The sequence below is a fragment of the Mustela erminea genome, chromosome 17 (assembly GCF_009829155.1).
Source record: "Mustela erminea isolate mMusErm1 chromosome 17, mMusErm1.Pri, whole genome shotgun sequence".
NCBI lineage: Eukaryota > Metazoa > Chordata > Mammalia > Carnivora > Mustelidae > Mustela > Mustela erminea.
Window position 1 is genome coordinate 9088645 of NC_045630.1, and position 22308 is coordinate 9110952.

The 22308-nt window shown below is 42.9% G+C and overlaps 1 long non-coding RNA gene across 1 annotated transcript in view; it reads left to right on the forward strand.

The window, feature by feature from the left end:
• The first annotated feature begins 5201 nt into the window (after window positions 1-5201).
• LOC116576108 overlaps window positions 5202-22308 on the forward strand; it is a 41591-nt gene continuing 24484 nt past the window's right edge. The window contains exon 1 of the long non-coding RNA XR_004280049.1: window positions 5202-5258. This is a non-coding gene — a long non-coding RNA (uncharacterized LOC116576108). The remainder of the gene's footprint in view (window positions 5259-22308) is intronic.

The window sequence follows — 22308 nt, forward strand, 5'->3', positions numbered from 1 at the left end:
AGTTAGAGCCCTTACAAGTTCTTTGGAAGCTGATTTGGACAGAGCCAATCCAATAGACCTTTATTTGGAAACTAAAGGCCCCATCTCTAAAACCATCCCATGGGGTTAGACCTTTCACACTGGAATTTCAGGGGGACACAAAAATTTAGTCCACAGCCTGGGGCAAATGGCTCCCTTTTAACAACGTAACCCAAAAGGGGGCAGATGACAATTTCATTCACAGCCCATTGGCCAGAATCTGTTACGTGGTCTTACCTGTGGCTGGGTAGGTGGGGAAAGAAAATCTTTAACTGGGCAGTGATTGCCCAGCTAAAATGTTGGGAGCTTGGTTGTTAGGAGGCAAAGGAGAGAATGGGTACCGAGAGTTAATCAGATGTCTTTCTGAATGGCTTGAAGTCGCTATACCTCTCTTCCCCAAGCTAGTATTTTGTATCATTACGCTCTGTCTCCTATCCTTCCCTTGAATTCCACCCTCCTTTGTTAATGGGCCATGGCCTTGGCCAGTAAGGAGGTCCCTTGAAGGCTGTGACCGGGTCTGTATGTGCCACATGGGATGTCATATTTTAAGCTGCCTGGGGCTTTCCTTTCTAAGGTAGGGGTGGAAGCCAGAGGGGGGATATGGTTCAATAAATGACATTGCCTGGTGGTCCTGAACTTCCTCCTCACAGCTGCTCACACATTGACTGAAGACACTTCTTTTGATGCTTAAAATGGGGACTCCCAGTTTTGTTTCCTTATTGGAGCTCATTGGATCAGTGCACATTAACATCCACTTTCCACATCATACGCATCTATGTCACTACATAATAAAGTCGGTTTGCCTACAGCAACTTAAAATCTCAAATTTAAAGGCAACACATTTTTTTAAAAAAATGTATAAATTGTGGGCTATGAAGCACACAATATTTATATTTGAGTGTTGGGCATCTAATACAAAATGGGCTTGCAATAAGAATTTTTTGAATGAACAAATGATTCACTGTGGGGATCTGGAGGTGAAGTAAACTGTTAAAAGAGTTCATGGTTCAGTGGGGAAAATGAATGTAAGAAGACCTAACACCACTCTGAGAGTCTTCTGGTCTCCAAGTCTACCTTCCTGTCCACCATGCCATCCCTGCTTTCCAGTGCTGGAGGGAGCATTGTCCAACCACTGAATCAGTCCGTTCCCCTCCCTGCAGACACTGTCAAATGCCCTCCCCTGGAAGGCAAAATCACCCGCAGTTGACAGCTCCTGGGGTAGAACTATCCAACATCCCCCCTACAAGTCGCACGGCCCACACTGACTGAGATCGGACATGAGCACTTACAGAGGAGTCAACACTCTTGACTCAGGGATGTTGAGTCAAGCTAGAGTCTCAGGGACGCTGACTCTTCCCCAGGCTTCCAGTTTATGTGGGAGATTGGACTTCAGTCTGGGTGAAAATACTCATTTTATTCTTTTATTTGTATATTTATTTATTAGAGAGAGAGAGAGAGCATGAGTGTGGGGAGGGGGAGAGGGAGAGGGCAAGGGCGACTCTCGAGCAAACTCCTCACTGAGTGTGGAGCCCAACATGGGGCTTGATCCCAGAACCCTGAGAACATGACTTGAGCCAAAATCAAGAGTCAGATGCTTACTGGGTGGAGCCACCCAGGCGCCCCACACATCTTATTCTGAAACATTCCACAACAGAACAATAACTGTTTCTTACATCTGATTTTAAGGCATATGGTTCCCACTGTAACCAAAAACACCAAATCTTTGTACAAAGGCCGTGGTTAGACATTCGTTTCCACTCATATGTGGAATTTAAGAAACAAACAAATAAAAAAGGGAGACAAACAAAAAACCAGACCCTTAAATGCAGAGAACAAACTGGTGGTTGACAGAGGGGAGGTGGTTGGGGGATGGGTGAGGTAGGCAAAGGGATTAAGAGCACACTTAAGCATGATGTGCACTGACAACGTATAGACTTATTCAGTCACTGTATTGCATACCTGAAACTAATATGACACTGTATGTTGATTACACCCGGATTAAAGAAAAAGAATTAATGATAGTCACGGACGACCAGGGTTAACTATAGACATTGGATATATGAGAGGCAGGCTGATCAACTTGTTTATGTTCTTGGGCACATTGTCATGCCCAAACTTTACTGCACATCCCAATCTCTGGGGAGTTTGTTGAAATGCATGTGTAGGCCTTATTTCCAAAGATTTTGTTTCAGTAGTTTTGAAAGAAAGCTCAGGAAGCTACCTTTTCTGGAAACGTCTTCCAGGTATGGGCTCCACTCTGAGAGATGGTATTTATTTCATTTATTTCTCCAAGTGCTCTTTCTGTGTAAAATTAGGTAATCAGAAAGAAAATCTCTTGCTTCCTAGTATCCCAGACCCCTTAAGGAATGCCTCCAGTAAGTCACAACTTAATGCTCTATGTTCAGACTTTATAAAGAAGTCGATCTGAAAAAAAACACTTTTTTTAAAGGTTTTATTTATTTGACAGAGAGAGAGAGAGATCCCAAGTAGGCAGAGAGGCAGGCAGAGAGAGAAGGGGAAGTAGGCTCCCCGCTGAGCAGAGAGTCTGAGGCAGGGCTCCATCCTAGGACCCTGAGATCATGACCTGAGCCAAAGGCAGAGGCTTAATCCACTGAGCCACCCAGGTGCCCCTGAAAAAATTTTTTTAGTGCTTGTTCTTATTCAAAACTCTATCCATGGTGTCCATAAAGACATACATGATGAATTTCTCTTAGGGTTTAATTAAGAAAGTATTTTCTCTTTTGTAGGATGTATGTGTGTGTGGGCACGTGTGTGTGTGTGTGAGTAGGAGTGTGCACATGCACGCATGCATCTGTTTATATTTTTATGTTTTGGTTGGGGATGGGGTCAGGGAATACGTCTAAAAGTTTATAATCTAATGTGTGTCCCTTTCTGCTGGAGTGTCTGTCAGTCTCTTGGTGTCACGTGTGGCCCCGATGAGACCCGCTCCCAGATGCTCTGCTGTGCTCAAATCTAGAAACCTAGATTCCCACCTCAGCAGGATATTGGAAACTACTCCAATATCACAAAACCCCGGGGGACTGAACATGAGGAAGGAGTCAATACAGGGCAGGAAAGGAAATATATATTCACGTGAGCCCCAAAGGGGGGGCCGAAGTGGCAACCTCTCAAAGGTCAAGCCTGAGACGATGTCGCGATGGGTCCACTCAGTGCTGTGCTGGCCGGAGCTCATCCTTACCCTCAGGAAACGGCTGGTGTTGCCCTCCTGGCTCCAGACCTGTGGTTTTGACCTCTTCCATTTGCCCCCTTGCCGTGGCCCTTGGGTGCCCTCCTGCTCTCTTTTCCAGCTGTGGCTCCAGCAGCCACCCACCATTCACTTGACATCCTTCAAGTTTTTCATACACTGTCCCCCAATCTGGGTACCTGCAGTTTTGAATGTAGCCACCCAAAGCTTGTGCCATCCGTGTGGAATGGGTGAAATCTGGACACAGCTCCGCTGGTATCCAAGTGCTGTCCACTGGACCCCATTCAGTCCTGCTGCACGCCTCCGTGTAGAGAACACAGAAAAAGCCAGAGGCTTAGAGACTCCCTCGGAACCTCAGCGACCCCGCCCCCTTCTCTCTGGGCTCCGTGTCCGCACAGCCTGCCTTTACAGGGCCATAATGGGAAGTGTTGTCTCCGTGGCCATGACCTTCCATTATTTTTAAAATGGCTGTAGCCAAACAAAAGACAAGTGAAAACTTTCTCCGCTTGACATTGAAAAAATTACTGGCATGTCATATGGTAATTCATTAAAGAATTCTCATTCATCAAAACAATTCATTTTTGTTTGAAGAGGCTGAATAAGCAGTTTCTTGCTGATTTTCACTGTCATCCTCTCTGGCCACATGTGGCTCCAGTTCATCTGCAGTAATTTTATTCCTAATATTAAGAGCTGTGGGGGCATATGTGGAATATTTGAAATCAAATTGGGCTATTTTACTCAGATACCTCCACGTAAGCTTGTTTCTCCCTTTTACATTCTTTCTTTTACAATTCTAATACATACGTGGGACTTGAATGGAATGTTTTGGCTCTTTTTTTTTTTTTTAAGGTGGAGATATTCACACCAAGTAGATTCCACCCCCCCCCCCAAACAATTGAAACACACCTGATTGATTTGAATCCACTGCTGAACTGAGCACAGCAAACCGGTCACAGGGTGATTTGAAAATATTTGTCATCACAGTATCCCAAACGAGGGGACATTGTTGCAGCGGTTCTCGGAGTGCTAAGCCCTAACTCAATTTTGTACGTGTGTGCCACACAAAACCCTTCATGATAAAGCACAGCTGGTTTGATCACTATGTTAGCCACGTTTAAGCACCACAGAAGGATAGCTGCTGGTTTCTCCTTAAGGTTTTCTCAAAAATCTTTGAGTATTTGCCAATATTGAATGCATATTATTCGTCCTATGGATTTTATCTTTAAAAACACTCTGCTTCCCTTTCTTTCGCCTTTCAGCTGATCCTGGTTCCCTCCGCCACTCTCCTCGACTTTCTCCTACCTCTCCTCCTGGCTTCTTCCCCTCCTGCAACTTAAAGGCTTGTAGGCTCAAAATGCTGATTGAGGTCACTCGGGTATTTTAAATGAGAGAACAGGTTGGGAACAATAAAACGTGGATGAGGGGGGCACTCTGGGAAACCAGACTGTCTGGTTAAGAACAAGGCTGCCACCATTCAGCCCCAGCTGAGTTCCCAGGAGAGAGTGAAGCACGAGATTTGCCAGATCTCATACTCTCAGGAGAAACCAGACGTGTAGGTTTCATGGGAAATGTTCCGATTTCAGGAATAGTCCATTATTTTAAAAATTTTAAAAGCATGCATCCCCAAAGCTCTAAATGTCCCAAAGACCGATAGAAATTCTTTGTTTTTCATGCTTTAACCACATCTGCTTCCATGGTCATCGGCTTATGCCAGACTGATCTTGCCTCTCCCGCACTCCCACCGCTCTTGGCGGTGCAATAACTCGGCAAATACCTTCTCCCTAACGGCCATTTCAGGCACTGCACCCAGCGCTCTTCCCCACAGTGAGTGAGTACTTCCTGGCCCCACACTTGCCACCAGTCTAGACAGTGATTTGGGAACGTGACTGGTTCGGGAAGAGGTGGCCGCGCCCTTTATGTCAGAAAAGAACAGAGCAGCCGCATTTTATTCTGCATCCGTCCGCTTCCTTCCTATCCCTTGTCATCATCCCTTCCGCGGCTAGTAGCCTGTGCCTCCCCTGTCATCCCATACCAGGTAAGGCAGGACCTGGGCTCCTCCCCGTTCCACACCCTCATCCACTTCCCGGCCACCCATTCTGTTGCCATTTTGTGACTCGTCTTCCCCTTCTCTTGGGAAGAAGTTCATTTAGTTTGTTTTGCCTGTTTCAACCCTGCGGTGCCTCTGAGATTTGCAGTGCTTCCCAGGTCTGAGGAAGTGGTCTGGGCTCAGTGATACCGACACCCCACTTAGCCCACAAATTGGGATAATTGGGAGTTTACTTTATTGTTATACTTATACCTTCGATGTATATAGTACTGAAATTTTAAAAAGCATTTTTCATGGTTATTTCATTTTTATCTTTACAAACAAACCCTGTGGCTCTCCAAAGAAATTCTCAAAGCAAGAATTGAAATAGAATATTAGTCGACATGTGTTTTCAGCAAATTGTCTCTCTTTTCCTGTGATTTTGCTCTTTTTAGCAAAAGAAAGTTATTACCAATAGGATCTACATATATATGTGTGAATACTTAATGGAGTAGTTGACAATAGTGTCCTAATTTTTGGCCTGGTTAATCTGATCGTTGCACCTACACTGGTTAGTAGGAGGGCAAGGATCAGCCTTCATTTCCTGAGTAAGATGATTTGCTTATTTTTCTAATTAGAACAGGACAAGCAATACAAAAAGAAGGGTAAATGTGAGGTTTTCAGGCAATGCACCTGTTTGTCTGTACCTTGCTAGAACTTTTACAAGCACTACACAGTTAATTCATTGCTAATTTATGCTCTAGCAAGGTCTTTGAGGAAGACATCTCAAGTAGAATTTTTTTGGTGATAAACCAAAGAAAACAAAATAGAAAACCCAATTGATTATAGCTTTAAATAACATATTCTCTCCCCACCAATGGCCACAGTTGGAATGATCTAAGCAATAAAATAAATGAAGTAGTGCTGGGTCATAACATGAAGTATAAGATAAATATCCACGAGTCCATGGATAAATGATTGAATAAATAAATAGTCAAAATGAATGATTGAATAAATAAATAGATTAATACATCAGGCTATAAAGACAAATCTGCTATATGAAGGAATTCTGAATCAGTGTACCTGTCCCATCCTCAAGAGAGGAGAATATAATTCTCCACTCTTTAAGTATAAGCTGCTTTATGATGTCCCTCCAAAGGGGACAATGTGGAAAGGGGGGAAAAGTCCATCTGCCATGGGGACACTTGACAGACACTACGTCAAGGAATTGGTCGGGGTTAGTATGAATCAGTCGTGCTTCTTCATGAGCAAAAATGACTTTCCTATTTGGATTATGTGAAATCTGCTTCCCCGGCTTGACACACCACTCTGGTCCCTATTAAACTCCACCCTCCTCATGCATCCATTTCTCCAAATTATGTGCGTCATTTTGAGGGTTAATCCTTAAGGAGTCTATATTAAGTGGCAGGCATTTACTTTTCTCCTCTCTTTCCAGTGGCTGCTGGCTGGCCTGATCTTTCATTGTAACTAGTCGTCTCGCAAACTGACCAGGCAGAGCTGCTTGGCTCTGTCTCTGTGTTGGGCTAGTATGGAAGGCTTTACTTACAGTATTTCCCGATAAGCTCTGATAAGGCAAAAATAGATCCCTCCTGCTTTTTGTCAGAAAAATGTAGATGACGTGTGCGTGTAACAGATGCTTCACTGGAATCCCTAAACATCTCTCCAGTGCCTCAATCCTATTATGCTACTGCATCCTGTTAATTTCAGCTTCTCCAAATGGTGTAAAAATTAAGTTAAGATGTTATATCTTCTGCTTGTAGTAACAGGGTTTCTAATAGGTTATGCAATAATCATTTGTGAATAATTACTACCAGCAAATGGGGTCCCACCATCTTTCTTCAGATGTGAGGTGGGAGGAAATCCTTAAAAATAAGATAGATAAAGTTTTTACATATCCAAGTGAAGACAAATGTTGACAGAAATCAGTTTCCATCTGTCCTAAAACCAAGAAAAGGCAAGAAATCAGAGGGAGAGTAGGAGTGGGTTTGAAGATCGCGATCTAAAAGTGTTTTTTGTTCAAGAGACACATACAGAGGAAGACACCAAAAATCACCTATTTTCTGGCAAAGAGTGTAAACAGAATGTAGGAAATGAATCCAGGAAACCAATGGGGTACAATTGTTGGTTCCCTCTTACTTCTCCTCTTTATCTGTCAGTGTAGACCATAACAAAGGATAAAACCAATAACAAACAGTTGTCTAATGATCATTTCTGAACATTCTACAACCCTCTGTCTTACCAAAATCCCCAAGAGGCAATGGTGTAGCCATGAGTCTTGTGATAGCTGAGAGCCAGAATAGAACAAAAAGGCAGAGGAATAGCAAATTTGCTCTCTTTGCTTGAACTGAGACATCCAGCTCCCCACCCCCTGACTTTGTGTTCCTGGGTCTTGGCTTTTGGATTCAGACTCATACCATTGGCTTCTCTGCTTGTCAGACCCCGAGACTCATACTGAATTACACTGCCAGCTTTCCTGATTCTCCGGTCGGCACATGGTGGGACTTGTGAGCTTCCACAATTGTGTGAACCAATTTCTACAATAAATCTCATATATACAACTGTGTACATACACTCTATTGGTTTTATTTCTCTGGAGAACTCTGAGTAATACAGATTTTGGTACTGAGAGTGGTTTTTGAGAAACAGAATCTTAAGGATGAGCTTTCTGAATTAGCTCTGTTGTTTCTGAAGTTGGCTCTCGAGTCTGATTAAAGATGTTAATGACTCTATCTCCAGTAGTAAAAAGAGCACAAAACTCTTTATAAAAATATGCAAAGTGTTTATATTGGCTACTTCTAATTGGCCACTTATAAGAAACAGTGGGCTAAAAAGCTCTGTATATGATCTTATGGAACATTTCTGGAAAATAAAGAATGACTTCAGTGGGTTGCTTTTAATATTGCTGGACAGAATAGTGAAAGAAAAGGGTGAACTCAAGCAGGAGAACCACAGAGATGACCCTAGAGCTTGTCTGTGTCCTGAAGGGGAGCTTTATCTCCTATAGCAGCAAGGCTCAAGTTGCTGGAAATCAAATGCCAGACCTCATCCCACAGCCACTGAATTTACAATGCAAGATGAACTCTCAGCCTTGCAGCATTTCTGCTGTTAAAATGAGAGCGTTGGTTGGGAAAGAATGAGATCCTACAAGTTGGCCTGGAGATGTGTGGGGGGACTCTGGTGAAGCTGGGGACACTGAGCCCCTAAATCCTGACGAGTTTCCTTGCCAGTGAAAGAGGTCTCCCTAACCACAGAGGAAGTGACTTTCCCACAATAAGTTCCTTGATCAGAAGCAATGCTTTGTGTGTGATTGGAAGTCATGGGGAAAAACGTGAAGATATTTGTGTGCCATGTGAATGCTCACCAAAGGGTGACCTCAGCAGAGAAGGATTTTTAATAATCAAGTAGATGATTTTACCCATTCTGTGGATACTGGTCAACCTCTTTCCCTAGCCACACCCATTATTGCCCAATAAGATCATGGAAAAGTGGCCACCATGATGACAGGGATGGAGGCCATGCTTGGGCTCAGCACAATAGACTATCACTCACCAAGGCTGACCTGGCTATGATCACTGCTGAGTGCCCATCAGTTGGCAGCGGAAGCCAATACTGTGCCTTCAATATGACATCAATCCCTGGGGTGATTAACCAGCTACGTGGTGGCAGGTTGATTACACTCACTGCTTCTATCATGAAAGGGCCTGTGTTTTCTTCTTACTGGAACAGACACTTATTCTGGATATACATTTGCCTTCCCTGCCCACAGTATTTCTGCCAAAACTACCATTTGTGTGCTTATCAAATGCCTCATGCTCTATAATGGTATTCCACATGGTGTTGCTTCTGATCAAGGATAGGTATAGGACACCATATACCTAAAATATGGAGAGGAGTAAAGAATAGATCCAAACTTAAACAACTGTCAACTTAATATAGACTTCTATATGCAGATGATGTTATGCATAAACATCATGGTAACCACAAATTAAAACCCACTAATAAATCTGAAAAGAATAAAGAAAAAGAAATCCAAAGATATCACTAAAGAAAACCAGCAAGCCATGAATAAAAGACAAAAAAGGATTAGAGAAAACGTTCAGAGACAATAACAAAATAAGTATTAAAATGACAATAAATACATACCTATCAATAATTAATTTGAATGTAAAGGGACTAAATGCTCCTATCAGAAGGTAGAGGATGACAGAATGGGTAAAAAAATACGATCCATCTATTTGCTGCCTACAAGAGACCATTTTAGACCTAAAGACATAGGCAGATTGAAAGTGAGTGAATGGAGAACCATTTATCATGTAAATGGATGTCAAAAGAAAGTCAGAGTAACAATACTTGTATCAGACAAAAGAGACCTTAAAACAAAGACTATAACAACAGACAGAGGGCACAATATAGTAATAAAGGGGTCAATCCAACAAGAAGATACAGTTGGAAATATTTATGCACCCACATAAGAACACCCAAATACATACAATAGTAATAAACATAAAGGAACAGATTGTTAATAATACAATAGTAGTAGGGAACTTTAACATCCCACTTAGATTAATGGAGAGATCATCTAAACAGAAAATCAACAAGGAAACAACGGCTTCGAATGACACATGGGACCGCTTGGACTTACCAGATGTATTCAGAATATTCATCCTAAAAACAGCAGAATACACATTCTTCTTCACGTGCACATATAACATTCCCCAGAATAACTCAGAGGTTAGAGCACAAAAAAAAAAATCTCAACAAATTCAAGAAGATCCAAGTCATTCCATGAATCTTTTTGGACCACAGCACTGTGATAATGAAATCAACCACAAGAAAAAATCTGGAAAGAACACAAATACATGGAGGTTAAGCAACTAAACAATGAATGGATCAACCAGAAAATCAAGGAGGAAATAAAAAGTTACATGGAAAAAAATGAAAATGAAAACCCAGTGGCCCAAAACTTTTGGATTGCAGCAAAAGTGGTTCTAAGAGGGAAGTTTATAGCAATATAGGCCTACCTCAAGAAGCAAGAAAAATCTCAAGTAAATGACCTAGATTTATACCTAAAGGAGCTAGAAAAATAGCCAACAAAACCCAAATCCAGCAGCATGAAGGAAACAATAAAGATTAGAGCAGAAATAAATAATACAGAAACCAAACCAATCCAAACAAAAAAGAGCAATAGATCAATGAAGCCAGGAGTTGGTTCTTTAAAACATCGAACAAAATTGATAATCTCTAGCCAGACTCTTCAAATAAACGAAACCAGAAAACAGAAATAACAACTGAAACGACAGAAACACAAAGGTTTTTAAGAAAATATAATGAAAAAGTATATGCCAACAAATTGGACAACCTAGAAGAAATGGATAAATTCTTAGAAACATATAAACTACCACAACCGAAGCAGAAAGGAATAGAAAATTTGAACAGACCAATGACCATCAATGAAATTGAATAAGTGATCAAAATCTCCCAAAGAACAAAAGTCCAGGACAAAATGGATTCCTAGGTGAATTCTACCAAACATTTAAAGAATAGTTAATATTTATTCTTCTCAAACCATTAGAAAATTTTAAAAAGGTAGGGAAACTTCCAAATTCACTCTATGATGCTAACATTACCCTGATACCCAAACCAGATAAAGACACCACAAAAAATAGAACTATAGGTCAATAGCTCTGATGGACATAGATGCAAAAATCCTCAACAGAATCCTAGGAAACCAAATCCAACAATACATTAAAAAAAAAAATCCTCCACCACAATCAAGTGGGATTTATTCTGTGTTTGCAAGTATGATTCAATATTCATAAATCAATCAACGTGATACATCTCATCAATAGGAGAAAGGATAACTATATGATCATCTCAATAGATGCAGAAAAAGCATTTGACAAAGTTCAACTTCCATTCATAATAAAAACCCTCAACAAAGTAGGTTTAGGGGGAACATACTTCAATGTAATAAAGGCCATAAATGAAAAACTCACAGCTAACATCACCATCAATGGGGGGAAACTGAGAGTTTATCCCCTAAGGTCAGGAACTAGACAATAACATCTGTTCTCATTACTTTTATTCAACGTAGTACTGGAAGTCCTAGCCACAGCAATCAGACAAGAAAAAGAAATAAAAGGGGGCACCTGGGTGGCTCAGTCCAGTTAAGTGTCAAGTCTTGGTTTTGGCTCAGGTCATGAACTCAGGTTCCTGGGATCAAGCCCTGCATCAGGTTCTGAGCTCTTTCTATCAAATAAATAAATAAATTTTTAAAAAAGAAAAAGCATTCAAATCAGTAAGGAAGAAGTAAAACTTTCAATATTTGTGGATGACACAACCCATCTATGTCCTCCTCCTCCTTCTATTAGAACAAGGCATATGGGGGCCAGGTAATAAATGAAGGACCTGACCTGGACTTGATATTCAGCATGGGTCCACTGGGTCAATGAACTCACCAAAAGGTCATTTCCTCAGCCTCTGAGTGTGTAATTGGAATGGGCATACTTGGTCATTGACAGAACTTCACGTTCTCTTGGGTTTGTGAGTTTCTGGAGCAGTAAGTACTCTAATAGAGAAGTCCAAGCAGGATGCCTCTGCGACTGGCTCCATCTCTCCAGCAAAAATACTCAGTGAACATGATATTTTATCCCAGGGAGAACAGTAGACTTCAGCACCGCCCATAAAGACCTAAAGGATCTGGGGAGTAGTGGTTCCTATCATAACCTCCAATAAATCCATCAGTCTGGGGCCCAGACAACAGTAGCAATTCCTTCTGTCATTCTGGATTTATTGTCATCGTTGCTGTTAGAGCAAAGAAACACAAGTGTACATGCCCTAGATCTCCTCTGGATTCTTTTCCATTCCAATCAGAAGAGAGTTTTAGAAGCTGTTACATTCACATGGAGTGGATAACCGTATAAACTTAGAGTCTTGCCCTCGAACCATTAACTCTTACCTTCTCAGCAATCACTTAATCCAAAGGGAACACGGACTATCTGGAATTTTAAAGACCATCACATTGGTCCACTAATCTGATGATATCAAGTTAATAGGTCCACATGAGCAGGACATGGCAAGGAATTGGAGACATTGATGGCACATGTGCTCCAGAGGTTAGGCATTAGGCTCTAAACCCTACAGGGGTTTGGGAGCTCATCTGTGGACATTTACTAAAGGACAAGATAGCAGACCCTCTGTTATTAGAGGTGTCTGTGGTGGGAAAACAAGCCATGTGGAGTTTATGGCAAGCCCAATAGGAGATTCACAGCGTGGACCCCTAGGGTTCTGGAACAGGGCCATGCCATCTGCAGCAGAGAATTATATACCATTGAAAAAATAGCTCCTGGCATGCTAATGGGCCCCGGTTGAGATGGAGTGCCTAACCATGGGACATTGAGTGACCATGTGGCTAGAACTGCCTGTGACAATCTGGGTTCTGTCCGACACAGCAAGTCATAAGGTCAGGCAGGCCTAGGAGCAATTCATCATAAGATAGAAGCAGTACTTCCAGGATGAGGCATGAACAGGGAATGTGGGCACAAGGAAACTCCATGACCTGTGGCCCAGACTGTCACCACCCACCAGTGTCACACCAGCTCATCTCCCTCGGCTCTGATCTGTTATGATCACTTGTATGCTCATGAAGTCCCTTACTGATCAGCTGACAGAGGAAGAAGAAGGCCAAGTTTAGCTTAAGGAAGAGTTAGATTAGCTTTGGGTGCAAACCAAGAATAGAGCATGACTGTATTGTAGCCCCTCCTAGGAGTGGCCTTGAAAGACAAAGTAAGGTTAAATCCTCTTCCATTAAAGATCTTTGGACTATGCCCGTTATCACCTACTTTTGAGGAAAAAGAGTGGTGCACAGAGACTCACGAGCAAAGGCAAAAGCTAGGCCAGGGGCCAGGAAGGAGCAAACTGGAGTACCAAGGACAAGGACTCTGGGGAAGAGGCACATGGGGAAGGCCTTTGTGTCACCTGTCACATGCCTGCCGAAGATCACCTACCACGGAAGAGGCCCCTACCCACCCGAATACAAAATGACTCACCAGTTCACGTCAACCAGCCTTGATCACTGGCCACCCAAGGGCTGGTGCATAAACCCCAGGACCCAGGCCACCTCTGGGCTCCTGCTCACCAAAGCTGGCGAAGGCGTCGGCACCCAGGAGGGAGTGGTCGTCATCAGGTGGGTGGGTAGGGTTGCTGTCATACAACAGGACAGGGGAGAATTTGCTGGGCTCCAGGCGATCTATGCGGACAACTCCTGGGGCTCCCCTGGCAAATTGAGTTGATAGACAAGTGTGGCACGGACAGCCTGAGAAGTGCGGGGTGTCCAGGATCCGAGGGATGAGGCTCAGGTTCATCCCAGCAGGTGAGATGTCTGTGTCAGCAGATGTGCCGGGAGTGAGGGGACCAGAGAATGAGTGAAGGCGGCAGGTGGAGACGAGAAGCAGTTGCGGTCAAGGCCACCTACAGCCGCAGGGGCTGTCATTCGTCCCCTACCCTTCCTCTTTAAGTTTCTTCAGGAAAAGAGACCAAGGCGAAGCGTGGAGGCACGGTTCCCGGGTGGTGTGAACTTATCATACCAAGGAAGCCGACCTGAGGGTACAGGACGGGGCTGGAGTGGGTGCGGTGCACGGCCAGGATCTCCCATCGGGCGCAGGTGCTCACTGCTCCAGCCTCCGGCAGCGCTAGCTGCAGATACTACCCCTGAACCTCCCTCTCCGGGGGCCGAAGGGAGCCACCCTCCCAGGCCGAGGCCCTGCTCATGGGGGCCCCTACCTCTATGCCCCCTTTATGTGAGGCTGAAAAGGCCTGTCGTCCAGCTCTGAAAGGAGACTCCGGGTCTGGAGCACTGTGCAATGGGCTGAGGCCACCTAGGGTGTCCAGTCCTGGTTCCCCTCTCTCCCTCATGGGCGGGTCCATAGCACCCCCATCCCTCGCTGGCCCTGCACCTTCCCCCACTAGAGTTCCCCCATTCTGCAACCCCATAAATTTCCTGTAAGCATAGCTCTGACTCCCTGTCTCTTTCTCGGGAACCTTAACCCAAGACCCTCTGAGACGGGATCTGTGGTATTGAACCAACGGAAACGGCACCCACTTGCTCCATCGGAACACGACTGCGCGCTTTTTGTGGGTGTTTCAACCTACAGGGAAGCATTCAGGTAAACGATGGAAAAATGATATTTGCAGTTTATCATTTTATAAAATTCTTCCGACTCATCTCCATCTTGCGGTCCTCAAGCCCTGCCATCCCTCCCGGCGCCTACGTGCACTGGAGGCATTTGCTAGGACAAACAGCTCTGGTTTGGCATTTATTTGTGCTGACAAAAAAAAAAAAAAAAAAAAAAAAAAAAAAAAAAAAAAAAAAGCAGAAGGCAACACAGAAAAACAAAAACCAAAAGCAAACACTGAGAAAGTGCTGTTACCTTCCCAGCCAATCATGCAAACATCCGTGACTAACTCCTGTCTTTTTGGAGACGTGATGAATGTTTATATGGAAACACTGATCCCAAGCAGCAACTAGGAAAAAGCCCTGAAACCTTAAGGAAAAGCTTAAGTTCCATCTCATTCAAACTCACGTCCAATGCCATTTTCCGTGATTTTGACAGAAATGAAATGTTGGGGTGAACCGAGAGAAAGGATATTATTAGGTTTACGTCGTGGGCTCAGGGCGAGCAGGTGCTTCAGATTTACTGCTAGATAAACTAGACTCAGATTCAAAACTTCCCTTTTGTTGGGTGATGCATATTTCAAACTTTTACTTTTGTTTTGCTGACAGAACCTTGTATTTTATCCCTCTCTCTTTTTTTTTTTTTTCCAGCAGGAAGGCACAATCATTCTACAATACTGCCAAATATAACAGACATCTACAGATGGGTTGGTCTGCAGCTGGAGGCTTTAACTTTGTAGTATTTATTTGAAATATCCAAGCCAGCAGAGCCGGGCTAACACACAGTGGGCACAATTCACAATGTTTTGGCTCTGGAGCAAATAGCGGTTGAACTTAGTTTTTCCAGCTAAAATGGAATTTATGCAGATGTGCTTTGCACTAAATTCATTAAACAATTACATCCTGGTGCAGTTTTCACATTTTTGTAAAGGATCTGCATAAGCACTAATTAGATCTAAAACAATGTTACTGAGCAAATTACAGTGCCGATTGTTTGCCTCGTCTTTGCGTTCCGCATCTGCTTTGCAATGATGATGATAATTTAGGTGCAAGCAATACAAATGCTGGTTTTTGTTACATTTAATAGAAATATTTATTTAAAACATACTATAGATTAATTGATCATGTAACCGGCTTGAAAGAGCCTCCAAACGTTTTCTCACGGACACTGAGTGGTAGAAGACGGAATATATGGAATTACAGTCTCTGAAACTTCTCACGCTTGCGAACTGGCATTTCCTCCTGGAGGTTTGCTATTGAAAAGCAACTTTGCATTTCATTTGGCTGTAAGTACAAGCTGGGTTAGCTGAATTGCGGCAGTGCCTTTCAGAGTGTGGCATTGGACACAGAGGCATAAAGACTCGTAAACAGCTCCCAGCCGCTGCTCCCCACCCCACCCCTTCCTCTTCGGGGCACTGGTTTAAAAGGATAACTGAGTATTGGAAAAGGCCTCGATTCTCCAGTTTCTCAGACATCAGAGTCTTGCTTCCTTTCTTCCATGCTTTCTCTGCTTTCTATTTCACATATCATTAAATGTAAGAAGGCGTCTTAACATTTAAACATCAAATCAATCCTGGAGAAGTGAGGACATTCAGAGAGGGTTTCTATGGCAACTTTGAATGTACCAACTTCATGCAGGGCTTGCGGCAGCCAGAGAGTCACCTCCGATCGTGCTCTGGTCCTAGACATACTTTAACTCGCCTCCCCAGCCATGCGGTCCGGAATCCTGAGTGTGACCCTTCGGCTCTCACCCGGGATGATGGCTACAGCAACTACCTAGCAGTATTTTTATTCCTGGGAAAGGGGCCAGCCTGGGGAAGCAGTCTGGCTGCTAGTCTCCTGAAAAGGGCTCCCGTTGTTTGACTTTTCAAACGGTTACTTTTATTGTTCGGTGAAGGCAGCCATAAAAAAGAGCCAACTCCTTGCCAGCCCTGACAAAGATTGAGAAGCAAAATGACACTCCAGATTTAATCAAGGCAAAGTCCAAGTTTGGAAATAACCTCCCCTTCAAGCAGGAATACTAATCATTAATGGGAAACACAGCAAGCATTCGTGGTGCTTTCAAAATGGAGCATCTGGTTTCCTTCCCTTTGCTGGATTGCCTCCCCAACCTCGATACGGGCCCTTCCAGTTGATTCTGCAGTTCCTGCTAGGCAGGAAGGATCATAGCTAGAAGAATGGTTAATTCCTTCTGCAGACCTAATTGGTAAGCCTGAAATCGCTGTGCTGGTGGAATGTGAAATTATACCTCCTTGAAGGAAAACATAATTTAGCACTGGAGTTTGGGTTGCATCAAGGTAAAGTGCCATTAAACCTATGAAAAAAAGGCAAAGTAAAGTTTGTATCAAAAATGGCATTTTGGGGGGCGCCTGGGTGGCTTAGTCTGTTAAGCATCCGACTCTTGATTTTGGCTCAGGTTGTGATCTCAGGGTGGTGAGATGGAGCCCTGAGTGGGGCCCAGCCCTCAGCAGGGTGTCTGCTTGACATTCTCTCTCTCTCTCTCCCTCTCCACCTTGGCCCCTCTGCCCTGCTTGTGTACACGCTCTCTCTCAAATAAATAAATAAATATTTTTTAAAAATGTTATTATTGATTAGAAGAAGAGACTCATCAGTATTTCCTAATTTGAACTCCAAATTCTTATTGTTTTACCCTGGGAAGATATTTGGTTATGTATTTTATTCCTATTTTAATCCTCTTTGTATATTATCATAAGTGGGAAATGATGAGGATTTCATTTCTACCAAATTAGAAATAATGTGAGAGTTTGGGGGTTTATTTATTTGAGAGAGAGAGAGCGAGCACAAGCGGGGGGCGGGGCAGCAGGCAGAGGGAGAGGGAGAAGCAGGCTCCCTGCTAGGTAAGGAACCTGACACTGGGATCATGACCCAAGCCAAAGGCAGTGGCTTAACCACCTGAGCCACCCAGGCACCCGAGAGGTTTTTTTTCCCCTCAAATTCCAAATGCTACCTTTGGACTGATAGCAAATGGAGAAACCACCAGCCAAAATGTTGAAATTTTAGGAAGTTGTGAACATCTGGGGAAGGGTTATTATGACACCTGTTCCTGTAGCCGATAAAATACACCCTCGTCTGCGTAACTGCTGAAGGGATGGTCAAATGGAACAACAGAGCTCTTGGTAAAACTGATTTAATTCAGCTGCTGTGCTTTTGGCCACAGGGGATTCCATTTATAGTCGGTTGGCATGGATGAGACCGTTTACTCTTCCTCAGTGTCCCTGGAAGTCCCTGGGTAGTGGCCATCTCTGGCCCTGTGGGGCCTGAGATCATTCTTGGTTCTGTTTTATCCCTCTCCTTCTTTCCTGGCTTTCTTCCTTCTCCCACTCAACGAGAAGCTCCAGGTTCTTTCTCTGGGCCCAGCACCGTATTAGGCATTGTAGATCCAGAGCCGAATGATTCTGAGGCTCTGTCTTCCTGGAATTCGCAGTGCGGTGGCGAACAGTCACGCATCTTTATCCAACATGGCGCCCACTTGTCCTTCCCCATTATCGTCGGTGTGTTTGGGAAAACCCCAAAGGTTGGGTGTCATGTAGCTACAGTTATTACCAAGTAACCTTAACTATCTGTGGGGCTGAACTCCTCAACTTTCTTCGTCAGAAGAGATTATCCTATATAATATTAGATATTACTTATCTGACAGGATATGACACATGTAAGTGGCCCCACTGACGCCCATCCAGGAAGACTATGATTTGCTGTAATCGGAGGACGCTAAATGTTCCACGGGCCCCCAGAATATCTCTCCATACAGCCTTGTCTTTCCGTATGGCTGGCAATTTTTTCCCCCAGAATTAAAATGTCCTCTTAAATGCATCTTCTCTAAGAAGAGAGATAATCTCTAACCACTTTCACGTTAGAGTACCCAGAGTAACTTCAAATTACCAGGACTCTGAAATTGCGTGTCTAGATGGTGCTCCTGCACTGCACAAGCGGCTGACTCTGCTTGTGGTCGTGTCCTCTGTGTGTCCTGGACACGATAGCCAGAGCTCCTGGTTCCGTATGTGAGAGGAGACTCTTGCATTTGGACTTCTGTGTCAGAAAGGCTGACGCCGTCCAGAAAAAGGAGCATAGGCTATCAACTGTTAAATGAGCTTTTGTTTAATCTGAAAGGAATTAACTTAATCAAACCTCTCTCTCCATTGTTTTGCAACATGAAAAGAGGAAATACTAGGTGGAGAGGGATCCAGGAGCCCTGGATCCAGGATCCGTGGGTTGCTGAGACTTGCTGGGTGTCTGAGGGCCGGTGCCTGTCCTCACAGAGAAGAGGGGGAAGGCAGGGGCTTGAAGGGTGGCAGTGTGCCTGAGACACATGCAGAACTTCACTTGGAATTTCCTCTGCTCATTAGCCAATCAGCTACAATTCCTCCTTTTGTTTTTGTTTTTTTTTTTTTTTTTAAAGATTTTATTTATTTATTCGAAAGAGAGAGAGATCACAAGCAGGCAGAGAGAGAGGAGGAAGCAGGCTCGCGGCTGAGCAGAGATCCCAGGACCCTGGGATCATGACCTGAGCCGATGGCAGCGGCTTAACCCACTGAGCCACCCAGGCACCCCCCTCCTTTTGTTTTTTGTATTTTTTTAAGATTTGATTGATTTGAAAGAGCGTGAGAGAACATGACCAGAGGTAGGGGCAGAGCTACAAGCAGACTCCCCACTGAGCAGGGGGCTGGTGAGCAGAGAGCCAGATGCAGGGCTCGATCCCAGGACCCCGAGATCATGACCTGAGCCAAAGCCAGGTGCTTAACCGCCGAAGCCACCCAGGATCCTTGTGGAGCCTTGTGATTCCTCCTTTAATAAGAAAATAATAATTAAAAAAATTTTTAAAAACCGATACAACACACATTAGGAGGAAGTCAGGTGCTGAGCTCTGCACATCAGATTCTGGCTGGTTTGACTATGTTTTTATGTACCTACTGTGTGCCATGCATGTACTGTGCTTTGAGGATATAAAGAGGCACGAGAAATGTGGTCCTGTTTTCAGACTCTGCTTAGCGGAGGCAAGAACATACTGTTATTCTTCCTTCTACCCTCAAAGCACAACACAGTACTATCACTTGGTGTTTTCTACTTACTGGTGGAGACAGATACTTAACCTGATAATTCCAATAAAAAATAGTAGGTGGGGAAGAAATGAGCCCACCAGCAAGTCTTCCAAGCCACTGTCTTTAGTCCTAAAGGATCTGCACATGTTAACTGGGCCAGGAAGTTTACAGAGGGCTTCCAGACAGAAGGAATGGCAGGAGTAGGTTGTGGAAATCTGAAATGGCGTGGTTTCCAGAAAGCACAAGTTGCTTGGTGTCAATGGAGCTGAGAGTCCCAGGTAGATCTCTGAGCGAGAAAACTGAGTGGTAACTGCAGACCCAGACTTGTCCCCTGTGGGCTGCCCTGAGAACCTTGGCTTTTATTCTATCGGCAATGAGAAGTCATTTCAAGGGCTTTACGTACAAATCAATCCCCTCTACAATAATATCTCTAGTGATAATATTAAATAATAATAAATCACTCTCTAGTAATAATAATAACTACTATGTATTTAATGCCAACTATTTGCTAGATGCACATCTATGGGCTTTCCATGCCTTTCCTCATTTTACAGAAGAGAGAAACTCTACACAGAGATTAGGTGGATTGCCCAAGATCACACCTGTAAGTGTAGAGTTGGAACTTGAACACACGTCTCAGCCATGATAGCCAGAGGCAGGGAGAGTCTGCAGGGTTTTAGAGACACGCATTTTAACACAATGGTTTTTGACTTGAAACTGTTTTTCTTTTAAACTAGCACTAGATTTCCAAAGTCATGATTCTCTGGAATGTATAAATCTTTTTTTTTCCCTTCCCTTGTTCACGTTTCTGCCTTTCTTAAAGAGCACAGAAAGAGCATTAATTGTGAATTCCTTTTTCTTCTAATATCACTGTTAAGAGTTACAGATACAAGCATTAATTGGATCACCTAATATACTGAATCTGCTCTTTTTGTGAATCACTTGAGAATGGAAATACCATTTCCTGCTCTCTTATGTTCTGCCAATCCAATGGTTGCTTTCCTGGAGACTTGAGAGCAGCACTATACAATGGAACTATGGGTGATGATGGAAATATTCTACATCTGTGTGGTCCAATACCATATATATGGCCAATGAGCACTTGAAATGTGGTCAGTGTGACTGAGGAATGAAAATTTAAATTTTATTTTAATTGTTATTTTACATTCAAATTTTATTTAATTTTCATTATTTTAAATTTACATATCACATGTGGCCAGGGGTTACTGTTTTGGACAATACAGACTTAATACATTTCCATCACAAAAAACTGTACTTTGGATAGTCTTGCTCTGAAGCATTTTCCTTTACTAACCAACAGCTGGCACCTATCATCTTAATATTATTGAAAATGAGAGACTCCATGATTACGTCCTATTAACTTCTATCTTAGAGTTCATGTTGATGGTTTTCAGATTTTTTTTTCACCTTCTCAGTTAGATTTTGGATCTCGTCTATTATCTACTGAGGGAGTGAATTATCCTCGGAAAGCAAATCTCAAGAGATCAGTGATCTTCCACAAAAGCAAGAAGTTTTAAAGTTCTCATCCTGACGAATTCACTAAAAAAACCTGTTAGGACTAGTGAATGAGTTCAGGCTGGTTTCAGGATACGATTTCAATGCACAAAAAGTATTTACATACATATGTATATACTTGTAATAAACAAAAAAGTCCAAAAATGCAATTAAGAAAACAATTCGATGGGGCGCCTGGGTGGCTCAGTGGGTTAAGCCTCTGCCTTTGGCTCTGGTTCTGATCTCAGTGTCCTGGGATCGAGCCCTGCATCTGACTCTCTGCTCAGCAGGAAGCCTGCTTCCCCCCACTCTCTGCCTGCCTCTCTGCCTACTTGTGATCTCTCTCTCTCTGTCAAATAAATAAATAAAATCTTAAAAAAAAAAAAGCAATTCGATCATAATCATGTTAAAAAGAATGAAATACTTAGGGATGAGTTTAACAGAAGACGTGAAAAACTAATACTCTGAAAGTGATAGCACATTATTGAAAGAAAATAAAGATCTAAATAAATAGAAGACATCTCATGTCCACGGAGAGCTCACTGTGGATAAAGATGACAATATTCCTCAAGATGATCTGTAGATTCAAAGCCAACCCTCTCCAAATCCCAACTGATCTCTTTGTAAAAATCAATAAGTTGATTCTAAAATTTCGTATGGAATTCCAAGGCACCCACCATAGTCAAAACTATCCAGGGGGAAAAAAAAGAACAAAGTAAAAAGATGCATACCTTCTGATTTCTAAGCTTACTACAAAGCAACAGGCATCAGGACAGTGTGGCACAACGATAGATACATGGTCTGACAGAATAGAACCAAGAATCCAGAGACAGTCTGTGCATCTGTGGTCAGCTGATCTTAAACAAGGATGTCAAGACCATTCAATGGGGGGAAAGCACAATATTTTCAACATACAGTCCTGGGAGAAGTGGTTGAAAGAATGAAATTGGACTTTTACTTCACACCACATACAAAAATTAGATCGAACTGAATCAAAGACCTATATGTAAGCACTCAACTATAAAATTCTTAAAGGAAGTCTTTATGATGTTGGAGGTGGCACAGAATTCTTATTTATGACACTAAGAGCATGAGCAACAAAAGAAAAATAGTTAAGTTGGACTTCATCAAAATTAAAAACTATTATGCCTCAAAGGACACCATTAAGAAATGAAAAGACAACTCACAGAATGGAATAAGATGTATGAAAATTATGTATCTGATAGAGGATGTTCACCTAGAATATGTGAAAAACTTAGAACTTAATAACAAAAAGGCAAATAACAATTTAAAA